The 22733-nt window shown below is 49.5% G+C and overlaps 10 pseudogenes; all 10 read left to right on the top strand.

The window, feature by feature from the left end:
- Nucleotides 1-6826: 6826 nt before the first annotated feature.
- Nucleotides 6827-6945, top strand: LOC143999946 (5S ribosomal RNA; annotated as a pseudogene).
- A 702-nt stretch (nt 6946-7647) lies between these two features.
- LOC143999267 (5S ribosomal RNA) lies at nt 7648-7766 on the top strand (annotated as a pseudogene).
- A 102-nt stretch (nt 7767-7868) lies between these two features.
- LOC143999112 (5S ribosomal RNA) lies at nt 7869-7987 on the top strand (annotated as a pseudogene).
- A 99-nt stretch (nt 7988-8086) lies between these two features.
- LOC143999017 (5S ribosomal RNA) lies at nt 8087-8205 on the top strand (annotated as a pseudogene).
- Nucleotides 8206-8365: 160 nt separating this feature from the next.
- Nucleotides 8366-8484, top strand: LOC143999997 (5S ribosomal RNA; annotated as a pseudogene).
- A 99-nt stretch (nt 8485-8583) lies between these two features.
- On the top strand, nt 8584-8702 carry LOC143999979 (5S ribosomal RNA; annotated as a pseudogene).
- A 515-nt stretch (nt 8703-9217) lies between these two features.
- LOC143998899 (5S ribosomal RNA) lies at nt 9218-9336 on the top strand (annotated as a pseudogene).
- Nucleotides 9337-9657: 321 nt separating this feature from the next.
- LOC143998955 (5S ribosomal RNA) lies at nt 9658-9776 on the top strand (annotated as a pseudogene).
- A 319-nt stretch (nt 9777-10095) lies between these two features.
- LOC143999409 (5S ribosomal RNA) lies at nt 10096-10214 on the top strand (annotated as a pseudogene).
- Nucleotides 10215-19850: 9636 nt separating this feature from the next.
- On the top strand, nt 19851-19969 carry LOC143998514 (5S ribosomal RNA; annotated as a pseudogene).
- The last annotated feature ends 2764 nt before the right edge of the window (nt 19970-22733 follow it).

The following is a 22733-nucleotide window of genomic DNA, read 5'->3' as shown; positions in this document are numbered from 1 at the left end:
GTCGACTGGGGGTACTTATGGGCGGTACTGGAGGCTCAGGGGTTGGGGACGCGTATGATGTCCTCGATTATGGCCTTGTACTCCACTCCGTGTGCACAGGTGAAGGTGAATGGGGTGCTTTCCTCCCGGTTCCCGATTCGAAACGGCACGAGACAGGGGTGTCCACTGTCTCCTCTCCTTTTTGCCTTGGTACTGGAACCACTGCTCTGCAGGGTGAGGGCGAACGCAGACATTAGAGGCCTGAAGGTTGGGATGACGGAGCACAAACTGTCGGCGTATGCGGACGATGTGCTCCTTTATCTCTCTGAACCCCTGATCTCGTTGCCGGTTCTGTTGAAGGAGCTGAGGACTTTTGGTGAGTTATCCAATTTCAAGATAAACCTTTCCAAATCGGAGATTTTGCCTATTCACCTCGCCCCGCCTCAAGCGGACCACCTGCAATTAGCATTCCCCTTTACCTGGGCCACGTCTTCTATTAAATACCTGGGCATCCAGTTGACCAACTGCTTTGATGCCTTATATGCCGCTAATTTCCCCCCCTTATTACATGCGATCAAGGCGGATTTGTTGCAGTGGACCAAAACCGCTTTTACGTGGTTCGGCCGCATTAATATTATTAAAATGAATATCCTGCCCCGAGTATTATTCTTTTTACAAATGATACCCATCTCCCTCCCTAAACTGTTTTTTACCCAATTGAATAGCATTCTGTCGACATTTGTGTGGAACACAAAGAAACCTAGAATAGCCATGGCCTTGCTGAAACGCTCGAAGCTGACGGGGGGTCTGGGGGTTCCGGATATCCAGAGGTACCACAGGGCTATTGTTCTACAGAGGATACTTAATTGGAAATTTCATACTAAGTCAAAAGTGTGGGTCTCTCTGTAAAAATGGCTAGCTGGGAGAGATTTGGCTTATGCGCCCTGGTTCTCCCCGGAATATAGGGGGTTATCGGTGGATGTCTCCCCGCTCACTGTACAGTCTCTTTTGATTTGGGACAAACTGAACAAGACGCTGGGCCTATCCCCCCCTGTTTCTCCGCTTGCCCTGCTGGGAGGGTTCCTATGGTTCCCGCCAGGGGAGCGGAGGGCCTTTTTTGTCTCCTGGGCAGCTGACGGGAATGCCAGTTGTGGACAGTTTCTCAGCGGTGGCCAAATGGTCAGCTATGAATCCCTGCAGACCGGGCATGCGCAGACAGCTATGAATTTTTGGCGATACAGGCAATTGCACCACTTTTTTGAAGCCCATGGCCACTTAATCAGGGACGAAGCGCTCCTTACACCATTTGAGCGTTTTTTTGGAGCAGATGAACCCACTCCCCACCTGATCTCCGAATTATATCACTTGCTGGGCTGTGTTACCGAGGTCGCTAGACCGACATACATACGGGTCTGGGAGAGGGAGCTACAACTTGACTTTTCCGCGGCCCAACTGTCCCACCTCTACAAACTCACGTACGCTAGCTCCATGGAGTCCAAAACCCAAGAAACTAATTTTAAAGTACTGTCTCGCTGGTACAGAGTGCCGGCAGACTTAGCACGTATCTACCCTTCGGTATCGGACCGGTGCTGGAGGGAATGTGGCCAATTGGGCACCCTCCTTCATATTTGGTGGGATTGCCCACGAATCAAGCCATTCTGGGAGGACATCCGATCCCGCATAGAGGCAGTTTTGCATCTTGATGTGCCACTGTCTCCGGCCAACTATCTTTTGCACATTCCTCCGATCCCGATTGGTAGATACAAAAAAAGCCCTCTGCCGCATCTGTTGAACGCGGCCAGACGTCTTATACCGATTTACTGGAAACAAACTAGGACTCCCACAGTGGAGGACTGGGTCAAAAAAGTGAATGACATCAGAGAAGCGGAATATTGGGTGGCAACCTGTAGGGGTACACGGGCTAAGTGTGACAGCATATGGCAATCATGGACAGTCTACATGTCCGAAACTATATACGCTACCTCCAGTCTGGACTTGGCTCTACTGGAGCTAGCGGAACCCTCTTTGAGATCCCGCACACACAATGATGTTCCCACCTAGTGGCTGTTTTTCACCTTCTTGCCCCATGGACGGAGAGACGACTTTGCTGCTGAGACTCGCCTGGTGCTGGACCGCTGCACTTCGCAGGGATGTCAAGTAGGCTCCACCCTCCTCCCTTACCCTATCCCCCAATCCCCTCTCTACCCCTTCTTGCCTCTCTCTCACCCTTCCTACTGTTCTTTTTTACCTTCTTTCTCTGTATTCCACACTATAAGATGTTTCCTTTTATTGACCTACGTGGTATTGAGCTGTGGTGGTGCGTTAGGCTTCCTGTGGGCTGGCTGGCCCTGCGGCCACTTTGTTTGGCTGACGGGGGGAATCCCTCTGTCCGGAGGGGTCCATGCTGGGACGTCCCTCCTGGGCGGGGGGGTTGCTGTGGGCCTGTCCTACCCCCGGGGGACGCTCGGGAGAGGTTGCTGGAGGTGATTGTGCCCCCCTCTCCTGGGCGGCCCCTGGGGGTGGTCCCATGCCTCCCCGGCCTTTTGTATGACGGGAGGTGGGGGACTGGGCTCCGGCCCGTCCTCTCCTTTCCGCTCAGAGGCACCTTGGAGCGGGGCCCTAGCCCACGGAGGCCGGACTTGATGTGTATGAGCTAGAAGACACTCCAGACGTTCACCTCCACCCGTTTGCCTAATTCATGTGTCTGGTTTGAGCCGCCAACTCTTGGCCACTGGGTCAGTTTTTATGGGTGTCATTGTTTCCTACAGTTTATTTGTTCTTTGTTTGGTCCTGACACACCTGTCTAATGTATACTTAAGTGTGTTTCAATGTCAAAATATCTCAAAATAAAGATTTTACAAAAAAAAAAAAAAGCCTCCTTTTCCATGACTGGCACTGTAGTGCAACTTACAGTCGCAGCTGTGGGGTTGTGTCAGTTCCTCAAGGAACAGGTTAAGCAGATGCTTGGCCTCCTTCCCAGTGAGGAAGTGGAGAATTATGCAGAAATACCTCAAATTCTGTGTTTCCTGATTGATGCGATTTCGGATTCTGTCCAACAAGCATCTCGTTTGTCTCTCCTGTTGGTACACATGCGAAGGGCCCTATGGCTAAAGAATTGGGCAAGCTGAGCTATCATGCAAGAAGCATTTGATTGGGTTCCCGTTTAAAGGGGAACGTTTGTTTGTAGAAGAATTAGACAAATTCGTCCAAAAAATTTCAGGGGGTAAATCTACTCTCCTTCCAGTCAAAAGGAGCAAACGTCCATCATTTAGGCGTTCTCTCTCTCCCGGAGCATCAAGCTCTAAGCAGTGGCGACGGCCTTCTCAACCCCCCTCTACAGGAAAGGCTCAAGGCCGGGCCCAGGGGCAGAAGAAATCCTGAGGGCGAAAGCCTGCCAAGCAGAGCCCGAAAGCTTCCTTGTGAAGGAGCGCCCCCGCTCGGCCAAGTGGGGGGAAGGCTCTTGCAGTTTGCAGAAGCCTGGCGGGAAGAGATCCGGGATGAGTGGGTGGTCTCTTCGGTATCTCTGGGCTACAAGCTGGAGTTTCAGGAGATTCCACCTTCTCGCTTTCTAAGGTCAAGGATCCCCAGGGACCCAGTAAAGCAAAGACCGCTATTTCTGGCCTTAGATCACTTACTATCCCAGGGGGTGATAGTAGAAGTGGACCCAAAAGAACAGGGTTCAGGGTTTTACTCGAATCTCTTCACCGTTCCAAAGCCAAATGGAAGTGTCAGACCTATCCTGGATCTGAAGGATCTGAACCGTTTTTTACGCATCCGGTCCTTCTGAATACAGTCAATTCACACTGTGGTCTCCTCCCTGCAAGGGGGAGAGTTTATGGCATCAATAGACATCAAGGATGCATATCTCCATGTGCCAATTTTTCCCGCACACCAAAAGAATCTAAGGTTTGCGGTAGAGCGGCGCCATTTTCAATTTGTGGCCTTCCGGTTCGGGATAGCTACGGCCCCTCGAGTCTTCACAAAGATTCTGGACCCTCTCTTGGCAAACCTAAGAGCTCAGGGTATAGCCGTCATGGCTTATCTAGACGATTTGCTTCTCATAGAGAAAACAGTAGCACTCCTGAACCACAGTGTTACCAGAACGCTAGAACAGCTGGAACGCCTAGGTTGGATTATAAACCTAGAAAAGTCGTCCCTACAGCCTGTTACCAGGTTGGAATACCTGGGTATGGTTATCGACACTGCTCAGGGCAAGGTGTTTCTACCAAGGCCAAAAGCCTTGGCCATTGGGGATCTGGTGCGTCTAATTCTGGGCAGAAGATCTTCCCCCATTCGGTTGTGCATGAGACTGTTAGGGGAAATGGTCGCCTCCTTCGAGGCCGTTCCATTCGCCCAGTTCCACTCAAGGCCTCTGCAAAGATTCATCCTTGCGGCTTGGAACAGGAAGCCCCAGTCCTTGGATCTTCCTATGCGTCTATCCCCAGGGACACGCAAGAGTCTCGTCTAACGAGTCTAAGAGTCTCGTTACAAACCGAGAATTTGCTGAAAGGCAAAACTTTTCTTCCTCTTCCATGGAAGATTATTATGACAAATGGCAGCCTGACAGGCTGGGGAGCAGTGTTGGAGGAGACGTGCTCGCAGTGGAAATGGTCTGCGATCGAGAAGCTATTGCCCATAAATGTCTTGGAGATCCGGGCAGTTTATATGGCTCTCATAAACTGGTCTTTCAGACCTGTTCGGGTTCAGTCCGACAATGCCACAGCAGTGGCCTATATCAATCACCAGGGCGGTACCAGAAGTCTGGTTGCGCAAAAAGAGGTGAATCGTATACTTGTCTGGGCAGAAAGGCATGTTCCATGCCTTTCTGCAGTCTTCATTCCAGGAGTGGAAAATTGGCAGACAGATTTTCTGCGCCGCCAGCAGTTGTGCCTAGGAGAATGGGCTTTGCACCCCGACGTGTTTTGGAACATATGTCGCAGGTGGGGTACTCCAGACGTAGATCTGTTTGCGTCCAGGTTCAACAGAAAACTGGACAAATTCGTGTCAAGGACAAGAGATACACTCGCTCAGGGGTCGGATGCTCTGACAGTTCCCTGGGATCAGTACAATTTGATTTATGCCTTCCCCCCGTGCCCGCTTCTGTCGCGGTTCCTGGGAAGAGTCTAGAGGGAAACAAAGTCGCTTCTTTTGGTAGCCCCGGCTTGGCCCAGGCGACCGTGGTACGCAGAGATCATGAAGTTGGCAGTAGGCAGGCCGTGGATCCTCCCTCTCCGGCCAGATCTGCTCTCACAGGGTCCAATTTACCATGCTGCTTTACACAGTCTGAATTTGACGGTTTGGCTGCTGAGACCCACATTCTGAGAGACCGTGGGCTTTCGGGGCCAGTCCTTTCTACTCTGGTCAATGCCAGAAAGCCGGCCTCCAGGCTTATTTACTACAAAATCTGGAGGGCATATGTTTCCTGTTGTGAACTCAGGGAATGTCATCCTAGAAAGTATGTCATTAGCAGGATCTTGGCCTTCCTCCAGTCAGGCCTAGAAATGAATTTGGCCATAAGCACTATCAAGGTGCATATTTCGGCCTTGTCAGTGTTTTTTCAGAAACCACTTGCATCACATTCCCTGGTGCGGGCTTTCATCCAGGGGGCGATGCGGATAAGGCCGCCAGTCAAACCTCCGGTATGCCCATGGGATCTGAATTTGGTTCTCTCAGCTTTGCAGGGGCAACCTTTTGAACCTTTGCATCAGGCTTCGTTAGTTCTTTTGACTAAAAAATTGGTTTTCTTGGTAGCCATATCCACGGCTAGAAGAGTGTCAGAACTAGCAGCTCTCTCCAGTAAAGAACCGTATCTAATTATTCATAAGGACCTGGTGGTAATGCGTCCCAACAGGTCCTTTCTGCCTAAGGTGGTTTCAGGATTCCATTTGAATCAAGATGTAAGCCTACCATCCTTTTTTCTGGACCCACAGTCTGCAGAAGAAGAATCTTTGCACACTTTGGATGTGGTAAGGGCAATCAGTATCTATCTTCAGGCAACTGCACAGATAAGGAAAACTGATTGCTTATTTATTTTGCCGGAAGGCCCTAGGAAGGGTCAGGTGGCATCAAAATCCACTCTCTCATGGTGGATTAGACAGATTATTTCTCAGGCCTATAGTGTTAAAGGGAAGATCCCTCCTTTTCAAGTGAAAGCGCACTCAACTAGGGCTGTAAGTGCTTCTTGGGCAGTGCATCACCAGGCCTCCCTGGCTCAGATCTGTAAGGCTGCAACTTGGTCATCAGTCCACATATTCACCAGATTCTATCAGGTGGATGTCAGAGGGCAAGAGGATATCGCCTTTGGGCGCAGTGTACTGCAGGCTGCAGTTTAGGTCCTCCGGTCCTTGGCGGTCTATATATTATGATCTGTGTCTCCCTCCCCTCAATCTGAGCATTGCTTTGGGACATCCCACTATGTAATGAAGCTCCTGTGTCCCCTGATGTATGATCAAGAAAATAGGATTTTTATACACAGCTTACCTGTAAAATCCTTTTCTTGAGAGTACATCACGGGACACAGTGCTCCCACCCCTCTTGGGTTTTACGTGGTTTCCTATTGCTTTGCTACAAAACTGAGGTGCCTCCCATATGGGAGGGGTTATATAGGGGAGGAATTCTCCTTAATTGGGGGTTAACCAGTGTCCAATCACCAGAGGTGCCTATATAACCCACTATGTAATGAAGCTCCTGTGTCCCGTGATGTACTCTCAAGAAAAGGATTTTACAGGTAAGCTGTATATAAAAATTCTATTTTTTATGTTGTTGGCGTTGACCTGTTTTTTTTCACTTGTTTCCCAAGATGACCATCTTGGCGTTTGTCAAGAGGGTGAGAGTGCCCAAAGAAAGTGCCTACGGCCAAATCACCCTGAAAGTGCCCGATCTTGTCTGATCTCGGAGGTTAAGCATTGTCGGGCCTGATTAGTAACTGGATGGGAGACCGACTGGGAATACCAGGTGCCGTAGGCTTCTTTTTATGCTGTTGGCGTTGACATTTTTTTTTTTTTCCGCTTGTTTCCCAAGGTGACCATCTTGGCATTTGTCAAGAGGGCTGAGAGAGCCCGAAGAAATCTCCTACGGCCACATCACCCTGAAAGCGCCCAATCTCATCTGATCTCGGAGGCTAAGCAGGGTCCGGTCTGGATAGTACCTAATTACAGGTGCCGTAGGAATCTTTTTATATTGTTGGCTTTGACCTGTTTTTTTTTCGCTTGTTTCCCAAGGTGACCATTTTAGCATCTGTCAAGAGTTTTGAGTATGTCCCGAAGCGTTCGCCTAAGGCCACATCACCCTGAAAGCGCCCGATCTCAGAGGCTAAGCAGGGTCAGGGTCAGGGTCAGATGGGAGACCGCCAGGGTCTATGTTGTTGGCGTTGACCTGTTTTTTTTTCACTTTTTTCCCAAGATGACCATCTTGGCATTTGTCAAGAGGGTTGAGAGTGTCTGAATAGAACACCTATGGCCACATCACCCTGAAAGCGCACAATCTCATCTGATCTCAGAGGCCTAGCAGTGTACGGCCTGGTTAATACCTGTATGGGAGACCATCTGTGAATACCAGGTGCCGTAGGCTTCTTTTTATGTTGTTGGTGTTGACCTGTTTATTTTCGCTTGTTTCCCAAGGTGACCATCTTGGCTTTTAAAAAGAGGGTCGAGAGTGCCTAAAGAGATCACCTACGGCCCCATCACCCTGAAAACACCCGATCTTGTCTGATCTCGGAGGCTAAGCCGTGTTGGGCCTGGTTAATACCAGGATAGGAGAACGTCTGGGAATAACAGGTGCCGTAGGCTTCTTTTTATGTTATTGACCTTGACCTGTTTTTTTTTTTCACTTGTTTCCCAAGGTGACCATCTTGGCATTTGTCAAGAGGGTTGAGAGTGGCCGAAGAGATCACCTACGGCCCCATCACCCTGAAAGCGTCCAATCTCGTCTGATCTCGGAGGCTAAACAGTGTCAGGCCTGGTTAGTACCTGGATGGGAGACTGCCTGGGAATACCAGGTGCCATAGGCTTCTTTTTATGTTGTTGGCTTTGACCTGTTTTTTTCGCTTGTTTCTGAAGGCGACCATCTTGGCGTTTGTCAAGAGGGTTGGGCGTGTCTTGAAGAGAATGCTTACGGCCACATCACCCTGAAAGCACCCGATCTCGTCTGATTTCAGAGGCTAAGCAGTGTCAGGCCTGGTTAGTACCTGGATGGGAGACTGCCTGGGAAGACCAGGTGCCATAGAAGGATCTGGCCTGGTTAGTGTCTTGATTGGGAGATCGCCTGGGAATACCGGATGCCGTAGACTTCTTTTTATGTTGTTGGCTTTGACCTGTTTTTTTTAGCTTTTTTCCCAAGGTGAGCATCTTGGCCTTTGTCAAGAGGCTTCAGAGTGCCCAAAGAGAGTGCCTACGGCCAAATCACCCTGAGAGAGCCCAATCTCATCTGATCTTGGAGGCTAAGCAGCGATGGGCCTGGTTAGTACCTGGACGGGAGACAGCCTGGGAATACCAGGTGCCGTAGGCTTCTCATTATGTTGTCGGCGTTGACCTGTGTTTTTTCCCTTTTTTCCCAAGGTGACCACCTTGCCATTTGTCAAGAGGGTTGAGAGTGCACAAAGAAATTGCCTACGGCCACAACACCCTTAAAGCACCCAATCTCATCTGGTCTCAGAGGCTAAGCAGGGTTGGGCCTGGTTTGTACCTGGATGGGAGACTGCCTGGGAATACTAGGTGCTGTAGGCTTCTTTTTATGTTGTTGGCGTTGACTTGATTTTTTGTTTGCTTCCCAAGGTGACCATCTTGGCGTTTGTCAAGAGGGTTGAGCGTGCCTGAAAAAAATCTACTATGGCTGCATCACCCTGAAGGAGCCCAATCTCATTTGATCTCAGAGGCTAAGCAGGGTTGGGACCTGGTTAGTACCTGGATGGGAGACCGCCTGGGATTTCTCAATGCCATAGGCTTTTTTTTTAAGTTGTTGCTTGATTCCCAAGGTGACCATCTTGGCGTTTGTCAAGAGGGTTGAAAGTGCCTGAAGGGATTGCCTACGGGCACATCACCCTGAAAGCACCCGATCTCACTTGATGTTGGAGGCTAAGAAGAGTCAGGCCTTGTTAGTACGTGGATGGGAGACCGCCTGGGAATACCAGGTGTCGTAGGCTTCTTTTTATGTTGTTGGCGTTGACCTGTTTTTTTTAGCTTGTTTCCCAAGGTCACCATCTTGGTGTTTGTCAAGAGGGTTGAGAGTGCCTGAAGAGATTGCCTATGGCCACATCACTCTGAAAGCACCCAATCTTGTCTGATCTTGGAGGCTAAGAATAGTCAGGCCTGGTTAGTACCTGGATGGGAGACCCCCTGGGAATACCAGTTATTGTAGGCTTCTTTTTATGTTGTTGGCGTTGATTCGTTTGTTTTTTTCCGCTTGTTTCCCAAGGTGACCATCTTGGCATTTGTCAAGAGGGTTGAGAGTGCCCAAAGAGATCGCTTACAGCAGCATCACCCTGAAAAAGCCCTAGCTCTTCTTATCTCTGAGGCTAAGAAGGGTTGGGCCTAGTTAGTACCTGGATGGGAGATGGCGTTGGAATACCAGGTGCCGTATTCTTCTTTTTATGTTGTTGACATTGACCTGTCTTTTTTCGCTTGTATCTCAAGGTGACTATCTTGGCATTTGTCAAGAGGGTTGAGAGTGCCCAAAGAGATTGCATATGGGCACATAACCCTGAAAGCGCCCGATCTCCTCTGATCTCAGAGGCTAAACAGGGTTGGGCCTTGCTAGTACCTGGATTGGAGACAACCTGGGAATACTAGGTGCTGTAGGCTTCTTTTTATGTTGTTGGCGTTGACTTGTTTTTGTTTTGTTTGTTTACCAAGGTGACCATCTTGGTGTTTGTCAAGAGGGTTGAGAGTGCCTGAAGAGCTTGCCTATGGCCACATAACCCTGAAAGCACCAGATCTCGTCTGATCTCAGAGACTAAACAGGATCGGGCCTTGTTAATACCTGGATGAGAGACCACCTGGGAATACTAGGTGCTGTAGACTTCTTTTTATGTTGTTGGTGTTGACTTGTTTTTTTTTTGTTTCTTTCCCAAGGTGACCATCTTGGCGTTTGTCATGAGAGTTAAGAGTGCCTGAAGTTATTGGCTACGGCCACATCCCCCTGAATCTGTTCCATCTCGTCTGATCTTGGAGGCTAAGCAGGGTCGGGCCTGGTTAATGCCTGGATGGGAGACCGCCTGGGAATACCAGGTGTCGTAGGCTTCTTTTTTTTTTTCAAATATAATTTTTTCTACAAACAGGGGAAGACGGTCCCCCGAGTACATAATGCAACAGAGAAATACAGAGCAAAAAGCAGCTGAACAATACTTGATACAGGTATATTCGCAACTGTGAGTCTGCCTTCCATCAATCATAATGATTCAAGGCACGGATAAAGTACTGTACCAAGATCCAGGGTCACACAAACCCCAGGTCCCTCCGGCATAATCCATCCAGAGGGGGGGGGTGGGGCCGTCATTCCCAATTTTCCACTTTTTCCAAAGGAGAGAGTGGGTGGAGGGGGTGAGAGATAGGGGAGGAAGGAAGAAAAGAGAAGGGGTGAAAGATCAGGAAAGGAGAAGAGGGGACGAGACACAATGGCAGCCACTGTCCAAGGGGCCAGTCAAGGAAAGCTCAGAGCATTAAGGTGATAGCAGGCGACATCCTTCCAGCGAGAATATAAAGGTATTCCAGATGTCCCAGGTTTGTTTAAAAAATTCTTGTTTACCTTGTGATGTGAGGATCAAGTCCTCCATTTTTTTTAATGTCCTCTATTTTCCTAAGCCAGTGAGTAATGAAAGGGGGGGAACATTTTTTCCAATAGAGAGGGATGCAGGATTTCGCCGCATTTATCACATGCCGTAAAATTTATTTTTTTGTACTTCTTAATGGGAATCTGTCAATGGTGCAAGAGAAAAAATGCAGCCTCTTCCGGGATGGAGAAGTCTGTGAATTTTTGTGTTATGCATCGGATCTCTGTCCAGAAGTCCACCAAGCTGGGGCAGGACCAAAAAATGTGGAGCAACGTGCCCTCTTCTTCTCCAAACCTCCAGCATATGTTCGAGGAAGAGGGGAAACATTTATGCAGCTTTGATGGTGTCAAATACCACCTGGTGAGAAGTTTAAAATTTGTACACTGTGTGGTCATTGTTGTGGATGTCTTGTGACATTATGTTTTCATATAAAAACTTTTTCTGATAAAAAAAAAAAGATATGGGGGGTCCCATCTGTCGATGCGGCTGTTTCTTGCGTGAATAGAAACCTGACCTGTCCTTTGGATAATGCTCAGGTATTTAAAGATCCAACTGATAAGAAGCTGGAAACATTATTAAAAGCCTCCTTTCCGGGGGGCGTGGCCTGAGCTGCAATGGAGTTGGACGTCTGCAGTAGGAGCTCCGCTCGTCCACACTCCTGCAACCTCCATCCTGCAACATCCTGCCTTGGTACTGTGCCTGGACGTCCCTGCCTTCTCCCCCGCAATACTCCTGGAGCCATCCGCCCGTTCGGGCGCTGCGCGGAGCCGTTCCGGTAGGATTTCCCCGTTCGGGGACGGCCTGTAGGAAGGTCCGTGGCTTCGACCTAGGCGCCGGAGCGGCGGCCATCTTGCTACACCCGGCGGCGGCTCTCCGGCCTCCCCAGCCCCCTAGGCTACTCCAGAGCTGCCCCGCAGCACTCCCGGCTGCCGGATCGCCCTCGGCCGCGGGTGTGGGACCTATTTTTCGGACGGAGACCGGTGGGACAGTCCGCGGCTTCGGCCTGGTCCCTCTGCCGGCGGCCATCTTGCTACACACCCGAGGCGGCCTCTACATTTATGACTGCCTGCAAACTTGCATCTCTCTGCTGTGGCCACCGATTGCTTTCTACCACCTGTGAAGTGCCCCTTTATCTTCCTGCGACTGGTGGGACAGCCTGTGGGACCGGCCTGGGCCTAGGAGCAGTGGCCATCTTGCTATACCCGCTGAGGTACTGTGCCCAGTGATCTGTAACCCCCTGACCGTCCTGTCCCCGGTTTATTCCCGCTGCAGCCGCTGATCCTTTTGAACACAGTCCATAACCTTAATTGCGGCACTGTACAGCTGTTGTGAGCGGGGAATTTAAGAGGTTGGCCTAATACACAGCGGCCATATTGGAACACCTCGGACCACTTCTGGACCATGTCCCCTCCTAAAAAGTCAGCCGAGGCCGCTGACAAGCTTGCCAGGTACCGCCGCCATGAGGAGGAGCACCGGGCCAGGGATGGCGCCAGAGCTCCCTCTGACGCAGACCACTCTGCGTCAGCCACTAACCAAGTCTTCGATGCCATCGCCCTGTGCCAGAGCACGCTCACCTCCAAAATTGAGGAGGTTAAAATTGATGTGTCCCTCATCCGGCAAGACCTCTCCACCCTCCGGGACCGCGTGGCGGAGACAGAGACCCGCATCAGTAGAGCTGAGGACATCATACATCCCCTGCAACACACCACTGACGAGGTACGCCGCCAGTTGCAACAGCTTAGCGCAAAACAGGACGACATGGAGAACCGCCTTCGGAGGTGCAATCTCCGCTTTATTGGCCTCCCTGAGTCGGCTGAGGGCAGCGACCCGGCGGGTTTCCTTGAAAATCTCCTGACCTCCACCTTCGGCAGAGAGGCATTTTCAGTGATGTTCGCGGTGGAGAGGGCCCATCGCATTCCTGCTCGTCCTCCTCCCCAGGGAGCCCCACCGCGCACCTTGATAGCGACATTTCTTAATTTCCGGGACCGCGACAAAATCCTCCGCCTGACCAGAGAAAGGGGTAATATCCCTCATACCAATACGCATGTGGCAGTATTTCCAGACTTCTCCAGTGAGGTACAGCGGCAGCGCTCCAGGTTTCAGGATGTTAAACTACGCCTTCGTGTTCTACACCTCAAATACGCAATGTTGTATCCTGCGAAGCTTCGCGTGGAACACGAGGGCCGAACCCTCTTTTTTGAAGATCCTGCACTGGCGTCCACCTGGATTGACCAGAGGGAACACCGAGACTGAACATGCTACCCTACCTGGGCGCCCATGACTTTTTGATTAAGCCGTTGATGGGCCCATTACAACTGACGGCCCTTTGCGGAACCTGGGGGCTAACCCGGAAATTCCTTTAACGCTAGTTCCGGCTCTTACAGCATGCTTATCGACTCCGGGCGACCTTGCCGGCATGCGCTCCCTGCCTCCTTTATACCTGCAGAGCGCCTGGGGAAGACCGTAGGCTACGCGACGTCCACACCTTTTCTACTATACTTTAAGCAATCATCCCTATGGCGGGCGGAGCTACCCCCTGCTCAGCCATGATGGTGTTACACCTTTTTGGCTCCTACTCCCCAAGCACCCTTCAGAGAAGACGTCAGACTACGTGCCTCTAAACATTGAACCCCTGTATACCCTGATCAAGAACAAGACACAAACCTGGGCCAGACTACCTCTAGGTGTTATGGGACACATCAGTCTGGTCAAAATGATACTTCTACCTAAGATACTTTATTTGGTGTGGCATGCACCCCTATACATACCACAAAAGTTTTTCAAAACAATCGAATGAATTCTTAATTCATTTGTATGGGGTCACAGCAGACACAAATTGTCTTGGAAAATTCTGAAGAATCCAACGATATTGGGAGGGGCTGCTCTTCCAGATTTCCAGGATTACTATCTTGCCTCCCAATTGTCCCACTTTTATCATTTTGACAAGAGCGAGCTACCAAGATACCAGACACTACTTTGCCAACGTCCGGGCGACCCGGCCCATACCCCACTTCAGTCGGTCCTTCGGGCCCCATTGTCAGGACATTCCCCCCATCACAAAGTAGACATGCTCACACATCACTGGAGGATCTGGCGGACGGCCCTGAAAAAAATCGGGACCCCGCAGGTCCATTCCTATACACCTCTCTGGTTCAACACTCATTTGCCCGAACTGTTGTCCGTTCCAGACCCCGCGGTCTGGATACGTTATGGGATCCTATACGTGCACCAAACTATGACTAACGCTGGGCTCAAATCATTTCAAACATTAAAGGAAGAATTCTCACTCCCTAACCATGTCCTTTTCAGGTACTTACAGCTCCGACATGCTTTATAGACTCAATTCGCCGGCTCCAACCCAACCCTGACAGTCCCTCCTATAGTTGATATAATTAAAGGTGATGAGCCAACCAGGTTGATTTCCGCCCTCTACTCCACCATCCGTCTCCCAGGCACCGTGACATTGGCATATGCTGCTAAGACCCGATGGGAGGTGGATTTTGGAATAATTGAGGATGAGGAGTGGGATGAAGTCTTGGGGGATGTGAAGAGAGTTTCCCCCAAGCTGTCGGACCGCCTTACGCAGTTGTACATCATTCATAGGACATACTTGACTCCCCAGAGGATAGCACGGTTTAAACCAATGTATAATCCAGGATGCCGCTTATGCGACCACACCCCAGGCGCCTTCTATCACCTCATATGGTCCTGTCCGGTTATCCAAACATACTGGATACAGGTGATTCGCTTTCTCCATGATCGGATGGGCTCTCCTGCTAGCCTTGACCCGAAGATGTGCCTGCTTGGTCTGTTGCCGGAGTTAGACGCTGACAAACCTCTTCGCACCTTTTTACATGAAACGCTGTTCCTGGCGAGAAAAGGGATTGCTCGTGGCTGGATGCAGGCCCTCCCCCCCACGGTCCAGTGCTGGAAGAAGGAGATCAACGATACCCTTCCATATAAGAAATTGATTTATGCACATAGAGGATGTCCACTTAAATATGAGCAGATCTGGGGTAGATGGTTGGAAGATGGGGAGACATGTACCTGATTTGCTGCTATATTGCTCCCTTACCCCCCTCCCCCCTCTGCCTCTCCCTTTCTGTGTATCTTCCACCCATTGGGCCTCCTCTTATTATTTTCCTCTCCTCCTCCTTCCCCCCCCCTTTTCAGTTACTTTTGTATTAATTTTCTCTTTTTTTTTTTCTCTGCTTGCTCCCCCTACCCCGGCTGATACACAATGGCTCTATAATGACTTTGCCAATGATGAGTGTTTATTTTTCTACAGCACAGATAATCTACTGTACTCATATAGGCAATACTGCCTTGGCCATGTTGGCCTATGTTACCCTCTGTACCGATGGCATGTTTGCTATGTCTGCTTTTTACCCTGTTTTCTGCTCCTTTCAATAAAGTTTGTTTTTCAATAATAAAAAAAAAGCCTCCTTTTCCATGACTGACGCTGTAGTGCAACCTACAGTCGCAGCTGTGGGGTTGTGTCAGTTCCTCAACGAACAGGTTAAGCAGATGCTTGGCCTCCTTCCCAGTGAGGAAGTGGAGAATTATGCAGAAATACCTCAAATTCTGTGTTTCATGATTGATGCGATTTTGGATTCTGTCCAACAAGCATCTCGTTTGTCTCTCCTGTTGGTACACATGCGAAGGGCCCTATGGCTAAAGAATTGGGCAGCTGAGCTATCATGCAAGAAGCATTTGATTGGGTTCCCGTTTAAAGGGGAATGTTTGTTTGGAGAAGAATTAGACAAATTCGTCCAAAAAATTTCAGGGGGTAAATCTACTCTCCTTCCAGTCAAAAGGAGCAAACGTCCATCATTTAGGCGTTCTCTTTCTCCCAGAGCATCAAGCTCTAAGCAGTGGCGACGGCCTTCTCAACCCCCCTCTCCAAGAAAGGCTCAAGGCCGGGCCCAGGGGCAGAAGAAATCCTGGGGGCGAAAGCCTGCCAAGCAGAGCCCGAAAGCTTCCTTGTGAAGGGACGCCCCCGCTCGGCCAAGTGGGGGGAAGGCTCCTGCAGTTTGCAGAAGCCTGGCAGGAAGAGATCCGGGACGAGTGGGTGGTCTCTTCGGTATCTCTGGGCTACAAGCTGGAGTTTCAGGAGATTCCACCTTCTCGCTTTCTAAGGTCAAGGATCCCCAGGGACCCAGTAAAGCAAAGACCGCTATTTCTGGCCTTAGATCACTACTATCCCAGAGGGTGATAGTAGAAGTGGACCCAAAAGAACAGGGTTCAGGGTTTTACTCGAATCTCTTCACCGTTCCAAAGCCAAATGGAAGTGTCAGATCTATCCTGGATCTGAAGGATCTGAACCAGTTTTTACGCATCCGGTCCTTCCGAATACAGTCAATTTGCACTGTGGTCTCCTCCCTGCAAGGGGGAGAGTTTATGGCATCAATAGACATCAAGGATGCATATCTCCATGTGCCAATTTTTCCCGCACACCAAAAGTATCTAAGGTTCGCGGTAGAGCGGCGCCATTTTCAATTTGTGGCCTTGCCGTTCGGGCTAGCTACGGCCCCTCGAGTCTTCACAAAGATTCTGGACCCTCTCTTGGCAAACCTAAGAGCTCAGGGTATATCCGTCATGGCTTATCTAGACTATTTGCTTCTCATAGAGAAAACAGTAGCGCTCCTGAACCACCGTGTTACCAGAACGCTAGAACACCTGGAACGCCTAGGTTGGATTATAAACCTAGAAAAGTCGTCCCTACAGCCTGCTACCAGGTTGGAATACCTGGGTATGGTTATCGACACTGCTCAGGGCAAGGTGTTTCTACCAAGGCCAAAAGCCTTGGCCATTGGGGATCTGGTGCGCCTAATTCTGGGCAGAAGATCTTCCCCCATTCGGTTGTGCATGAGACTGTTATGCCCCGTACACACGACCGGACTTTTCAACATCCAAAGTCTGACGGAATGATTCCGGCAGACTATTCCATCGTTTGTGGGCTGCAACGGACTTTTGATTCGCAAAAGTCTGACAGACTTTAGAAATGGAACATGCTTCAAATTCTTCCGACAGAACTCTGCCGGACCCAGTTCCTACCGAGAAATTCGCTAGTGTGTATGCTATTTCGACGGACTAAAACCGACGCTAGTGCAGCTATTGGCTACTGGCTATGAACTTCCTTATTCGAGTCGAGTCGTACGTCATCACGTTCGAATCCATCGGAGTTTGGTGTGATTGTGTGTGGCCAAGTCCGCTCATTCGGAAAGTCAGTCAGAACTCTGCCGGAACTCCGTCAGAACTCCTTCGAAAGTCTGTCGGACATAAGTCTGGTCGTGTGTACGCGGCTTTAGGGAAAATGGTCGCCTCCTTCGAAACCGTTCCATTCGCCCAACTGCAAAGATGCATCCTTGCCGCTTGGAACAGGAAGCCCCAGTCCTTGGATCTTCCTATGCGTCTATCCCCAGGGACACGCAAGAGCCTCGTCTGGTGGTTACAAACCGAGAATTTGCTGAAAGGCAAAACTTTTCTTCCTCTTCCATGGAAGATTATTATGACAAATGGCAGCCTGACAGGCTGGGGAGCAGTGTTGGAGGAGACATGCTCGCAGTGGAAATGGTCTGCGATCGAGAAGCTATTGCCCATAAATGTCTTGGAGATCCGGGCAGTTTATATGGCTCTCATAAACTGGTCTTTCAGACTACGGGGTCTCCCTGTTCGGGTTCAGTCCGACAATGCCACAGCAGTGGCCAATATCAATCACCAGGGCAGTACCAGGAGTCTGGTTGCGCAAAAAGAGGTGAATCGCATACTTGTCTGGGCAGAAAGGCATGTTTCATGCCTTTCTGCAGTCTTCATTCCAGGAGTGTAAAATTGGCAAGCAGATTTTCTGTGCTGCCAGCAGTTGTGCCCAGGAGAATGGGCTCTGCACCCCGACGTGTTTTGGAACATATGTCGCAGGTGGGGTACTCCAGACGTAGATCTGTTTGCGTCCAGGTTCAACAGAAAACTGGACAAATTTGTGTCAAGGACAAGAGATACACTCGCTCAGGGGTCGGATACTCTGACAGTTCCCTGGGATCAGTACAATTTGATTCATGCCTTCCCCCCGTGCCCGCTTCTGTCGCGGTTCCTGGGAAGAGTCAAGAGGGAAACAAAGTCGCTTCTTTTGGTAGCCCTGGCTTGGCCCAGGCGACCGTGGTATGCAGAGATCATGAAGTTGGCAGTAGGCAGGCCGTGGATCCTCCCTCTCCGGCCAGATCTGCTCTCACAGGGTCCAATTTACCATCCTGCTTTACACAGTCTGAATTTGACGGTTTGGCTGCTGAGACCCACATTCTGAGAGACCGTGGGCTTTCGGGGCCAGTCCTTTCTACTCTGGTCAATGCCAGAAAGCCAGCCTCCAGGCTTATTTATTACAAAATCTGGAGGGCATATGTTTCCTGTTGTGAACTCAGGGAATGTCATCCTAGAAAGTATGTCATTAGCAGGATCTTGGCCTTCCTCCAGTCAGGCCTATAAATTAATTTGGCCGTAAGCACTATCAAGGTGCATATTTCGGCCTTGTCAGTGTTTTTTCAGAAACCACTTGCATCGCATTCCCTGGTGCGGGCTTTCATCCAGGGGGCTATGCGGATAAGGCCGCCAGTCAAACCTCCGGTATGTCCATGGGATCTGAATTTGGTTCTCTTAGCATTGCAGGGGCAACCTTTTGAACCTTTGCATCAGGCTTCGTTAGTTCTTTTGACTAAAAAAATGGTTTTCTTGGTAGCCATATCCACGGCTAGAAGAGTGTCAGAACTAGCAGCTCTCTCCAGTAAAGAACCGTATCTAATTATTCATAAGGACCTGGTGGTAATGCGTCCCAACAGTTCCTTTCTGCCTAAGGTGGTTTCAGGATTCCATTTGAATCAAGATGTAAGCCTACCATCCTTTTTTCCGGACCCACAGTCCGCAGAATAAGAATCTTTGCACACTTTGGATGTGGTAAGGGCAATCGGTATCTATCTTCAGGCAACTGCTCAGATAAGGAAAACTGATTGCTTATTTATTTTGCCGGAAGGCCCTAGGAAGGGTCAGGTGGCATCAAAATTCACTCTCTCAAGGTGGATTAGACAGATTATTTCTCAGGCCTATAGTGTTAAAGGGAAGATCCCTCCTTTTCAAGTGAAAGCGCACTCAACTAGGGCTGTAAGTGCTTCTTGGGCAGTGCATCACCAGGCCTCCCTGGCTCAGATCTGTAAGGCTGCAACTTGGTCATCAGTCCACACATTCACCAGATTATATCAGGTGGATGTCAGAGGGCAAGAGGATATCGCCTTTGGGCGCAGTGTACTGCAGGCTGCAGTTTAGGTCCTCCGGTCCTTGGCGGTCTATATATTATGATCTGTGTCTCCCTCCCCTCAATCTGAGCATTGCTTTGGGTCATCCCACTATGTAATGAAGCTCCTGTGTCCCCTGATGTATGATCAAGAAAATAGGATTTTTATATACAGCTTACCTGTAAAATCCTTTTCTTGAGAGTACATCACAGGACACAGAGCTCCCACCCCTCTTGGGTTTTACGTGGTTTCCTATTGCTTTGCTACAAAACTGAGGTGCCTCCCATATGGGAGGGGTTATATAGGGGAGGAATTCTCCTTAATTGGGGGTTAACCAGTGTCCAATCACCAGATGTGCCTATATAACCCACTATGTAATGAAGCTCCTGTGTCCCGTGATGTACTCTCAAGAAAAGGATTTTACAGGTAAGCTGTATATAAAAATCCTATTTTTTATGTTGTTGGCTTTGACCTTTTTTTTTTCGCTTGTTTCTCAAGGCGACCATCTTGGCGTTTGTCAAGAGGGTTGGGCGTGTCTTGAAGAGAACGCTTACAGCCACATCACCCTGAAAGCACCCGATCTCGTCTGATTTCAGAGGCTAAGCAGTGTCAGGCCTGGTTAGTACCTGGATGGGAGACTGCCTGGGAAGACCAGGTGCCATAGAAGGATCTGGCCTGGTTAGTGTCTTGATTGAGAGATCGCCTTGGAATACCGGATGCCGTAGGCTTCTTTTTATGTTGTTGGCTTTGACCTGTTTTTTTTAGCTTGTTTCCCAAGGTGAGCATCTTGGCCTTTGTCAAGAGGCTTCAGAGTGCCCAAAGAGAGTGCCTACAGCCAAATCACCCTGAGAGAGCCCAATCTCATCTGATCTCGGAGGCTAAGCAGCGATGGGCCTGGTTAGTACCTGGATGGGAGACAGCCTGGGAATACCAGGTGCCGTAGGCTTCTCATTATGTTGTCGGCGTTGACCTGTTTTTTTTTCCCTTTTATCCCAAGGTGACCATCTTGCCATTTGTCAAGAGGGTTGAGAGTGCACAAAGAAATTGCCTATGGGCACAACACCCTGAAAGCACCCAATCTCGTCTGGTCTCAGAGGCTAAGCAGGGTTGGGCCTGATTTGTACCTGGATGGGAGACCACCTGGGTTTTCCAGATGCCGCAGGCTTCTTTTTATGTTGTTGGTGTTGACCTGTTTTTTTTTCGCTTGTTTCCCAAAGTGATCATCTTGGCATTTGTCAAGAGGGTTGAGAGTGCCTAAAGAGATCGCTTACAGCAGCATCACCCTGAAAGCACCCTATCTCTTCTGATCTTGGAGGCTAAGAAGGGTTGGGCCTAGTTAGTACTTGAATGGGAGACGGCCTTGGAATACCAGGTGCCATATTCTTCATTTCATGTTGTTGGCGTTGACCTGTTTTTTTTCGCTTGTTTCCCAGGGTGACTATCTTGGCATTTTTCAAGAGGGATGAGAGTGCCCAAAGAGATTGCCTATGGGCACATCACCCTGAAAGCACCCAATCTCCTCTGATCTCAGAGGCTAGAAAGGGTCGCGCTTGGTAATTCCTGGATGGGAGACCGCCTGGGAATACTAGGTGCTGTAGGCTTCTTTTTATGTTGTTGGCGTTGACTTGATTTTTTGTTTGCTTCCCAAGGTGACCATCTTGGCGTTAGTCAAGAGGGTTGAGAGTGCCTGAAGAAATCTCCTACGGCCACATCACCCTGAAAGAGCCCAATCTCATCTGATCTCAGAGGCTAAGCAGGGTTGGGACCAGTTTAATCCCTGGATGGGAGACCGCCTGGGATTTCCAGATGCCGTAGGCTTCTTGTTATGTTGTTGCCGTTGACCTATTTTTTTCCGCTTGTTCCCAAGGTGACCATCTTGGCATTTGTCAAGAGAGTTGAGAGTGCCTGAAGATATTGGCTACGGCCACATCACCCTGAATCTGTTCCATTTCATCTGATCTTGGAGGCTAAGCAGGGTCAGGCCTGGTTAATGCCTGGATGGGAGACCGCCTGGGAATACCAGGTGTCGTAGGCTTTTTTTTTTTTTTTCTCCAAACAGGGGAAGACGGTCCCCCGAGTACATAATATAACAGAGAAATACAGAGCAAAAAGCACCTGAACAATACTTGATCCAGGTATATTCGCAAATGGGAGTCTGCCTTCCATCAATCATAATGATTCAAGGCACGGATAAAGTACTGTACCAAGATCCAGGGTCACACAAACCCCAGGTCCCTCTGGCATAATCCATCCAGAGGGGCGTGTGGGGCCGTCATTCCCAATTTTCCACTTTTTCCAAAAGAGAGAGGGGGTGGAGGGGGTGAGAGATAGGGGAGGAAGGCAGAAAAGAGAAGGGGTGAAAGATCAGGAAAGGAGAAGAGGGGATGAGATACGATGGCAGCCACTGTCCAAGGGGCCAGTCAAGGAAAGCTCAGAGCACTAAGGCGATAGCAGGCGACATCCTTCCAGAGAGAATATAAAGGTATTCCAGATGTCCCAGGTTTGTTTAAAAAATTCTTGTTTACCTTGTGATGTGAGGAACAAGTCCTCTATTTTTTTTAATGTCCTCTATTTTCCTAAGCCAGTGAGTAATGAAAGGGGGGGAACATTTTTTGCAATTGAGAGGGATGCAGGATTTCGCCGCATTTATCACATGTCGTAAAATTGATTTTTTTGTACTTCTTAATGGGAATCTGTGAATGGTGCAAGAGAAAGAATGCAGCCTCTTCCGGGATGGAGAAGTCTGTGAATTTTTGTGGTATGCATCGGATCTCTGTCCAGAAGTCCACCAAGCTGGGGCAGGACCAAAAAATGTGGAGCAACGTGCCCTCTTCTTCTCCACACCTCCAGCATATGTTCAAGGAAGAGGGGAAACATTTATGCAGCTTTGATGGTGTCAAATACCACCTGGTGAGAAGTTTAAAATTTGTCTCCTGTATCTTCGTGCACAGCAAGGTTTTGAGAGCCAAAGTGATAATGCGTTGTCTCTGTGCTGGGGAAAACGAGCAATTAAGGTCCTTTTCCCAGTTGGACAGACAGGTTAAGTGTGGGTGATCTGTTTGAGAGAGAATGTGGACCAAAGGGCCTTCGCTCCTGCATAGAGTCTCAAACTCCGTCTGAGGGCGGGCGAAAGTTTGAGTATTGGGGATGGAATGGAGAAAATGATGTGGTTGCGCCGCTCTCCAAAAAGGCAGTTGGAAAAGCCCTGTCGGATCTGTTAGGGTTGAGAAAGAAGGCCATTTTCCATCAATGACGAATTTAGACGCATGGTCTAGGTTGGAATTTCTAAGTGGGTCCCCGGTTCAAAGTTTGGATGGCCACGTATAGGGAATAGGAGGGAAGTCAAAGACGTGAGTGTGTTTTGGGTAGCGATCAGGTGACTGACTTTCAATGACTTTCTATAGTGGGATGTGACGTCAATTCTGTGGGTAAATCCTTATAGCACCACATGGCGCTTCTTAGCGGAATTCGGGAGTGAGATTGTCCTAGTTGCACCCAGAGCTTAGAAAGTTTGTTTCCATTCCAGTCCAATACACGCCTCAGATGGGAGGCCAGGTAGTAGCGTCGCAAGTCAGGGAGAACCAACCCTCCCTGTTGTTTAGACAATGTCAGCTGTGACCACTTAAGTCTGGGATTTTTGTGGGCCCAGTTAAATTGAGTGAGCAGGGATTGAGCTTGCTTAAAAAACGGGACTGGAATCTGGATCGGGA

This window comes from Lithobates pipiens, unplaced genomic scaffold (genome assembly GCF_037356315.1).
Source record: "Lithobates pipiens isolate NorthernLeopardFrog02 unplaced genomic scaffold, aLitPip1_a1.2 Scaffold_19, whole genome shotgun sequence".
NCBI lineage: Eukaryota > Metazoa > Chordata > Amphibia > Anura > Ranidae > Lithobates > Lithobates pipiens.
Note: the sequence above shows the minus strand (reverse complement) of the source record. Positions and strands in the feature narration are given on the sequence as shown.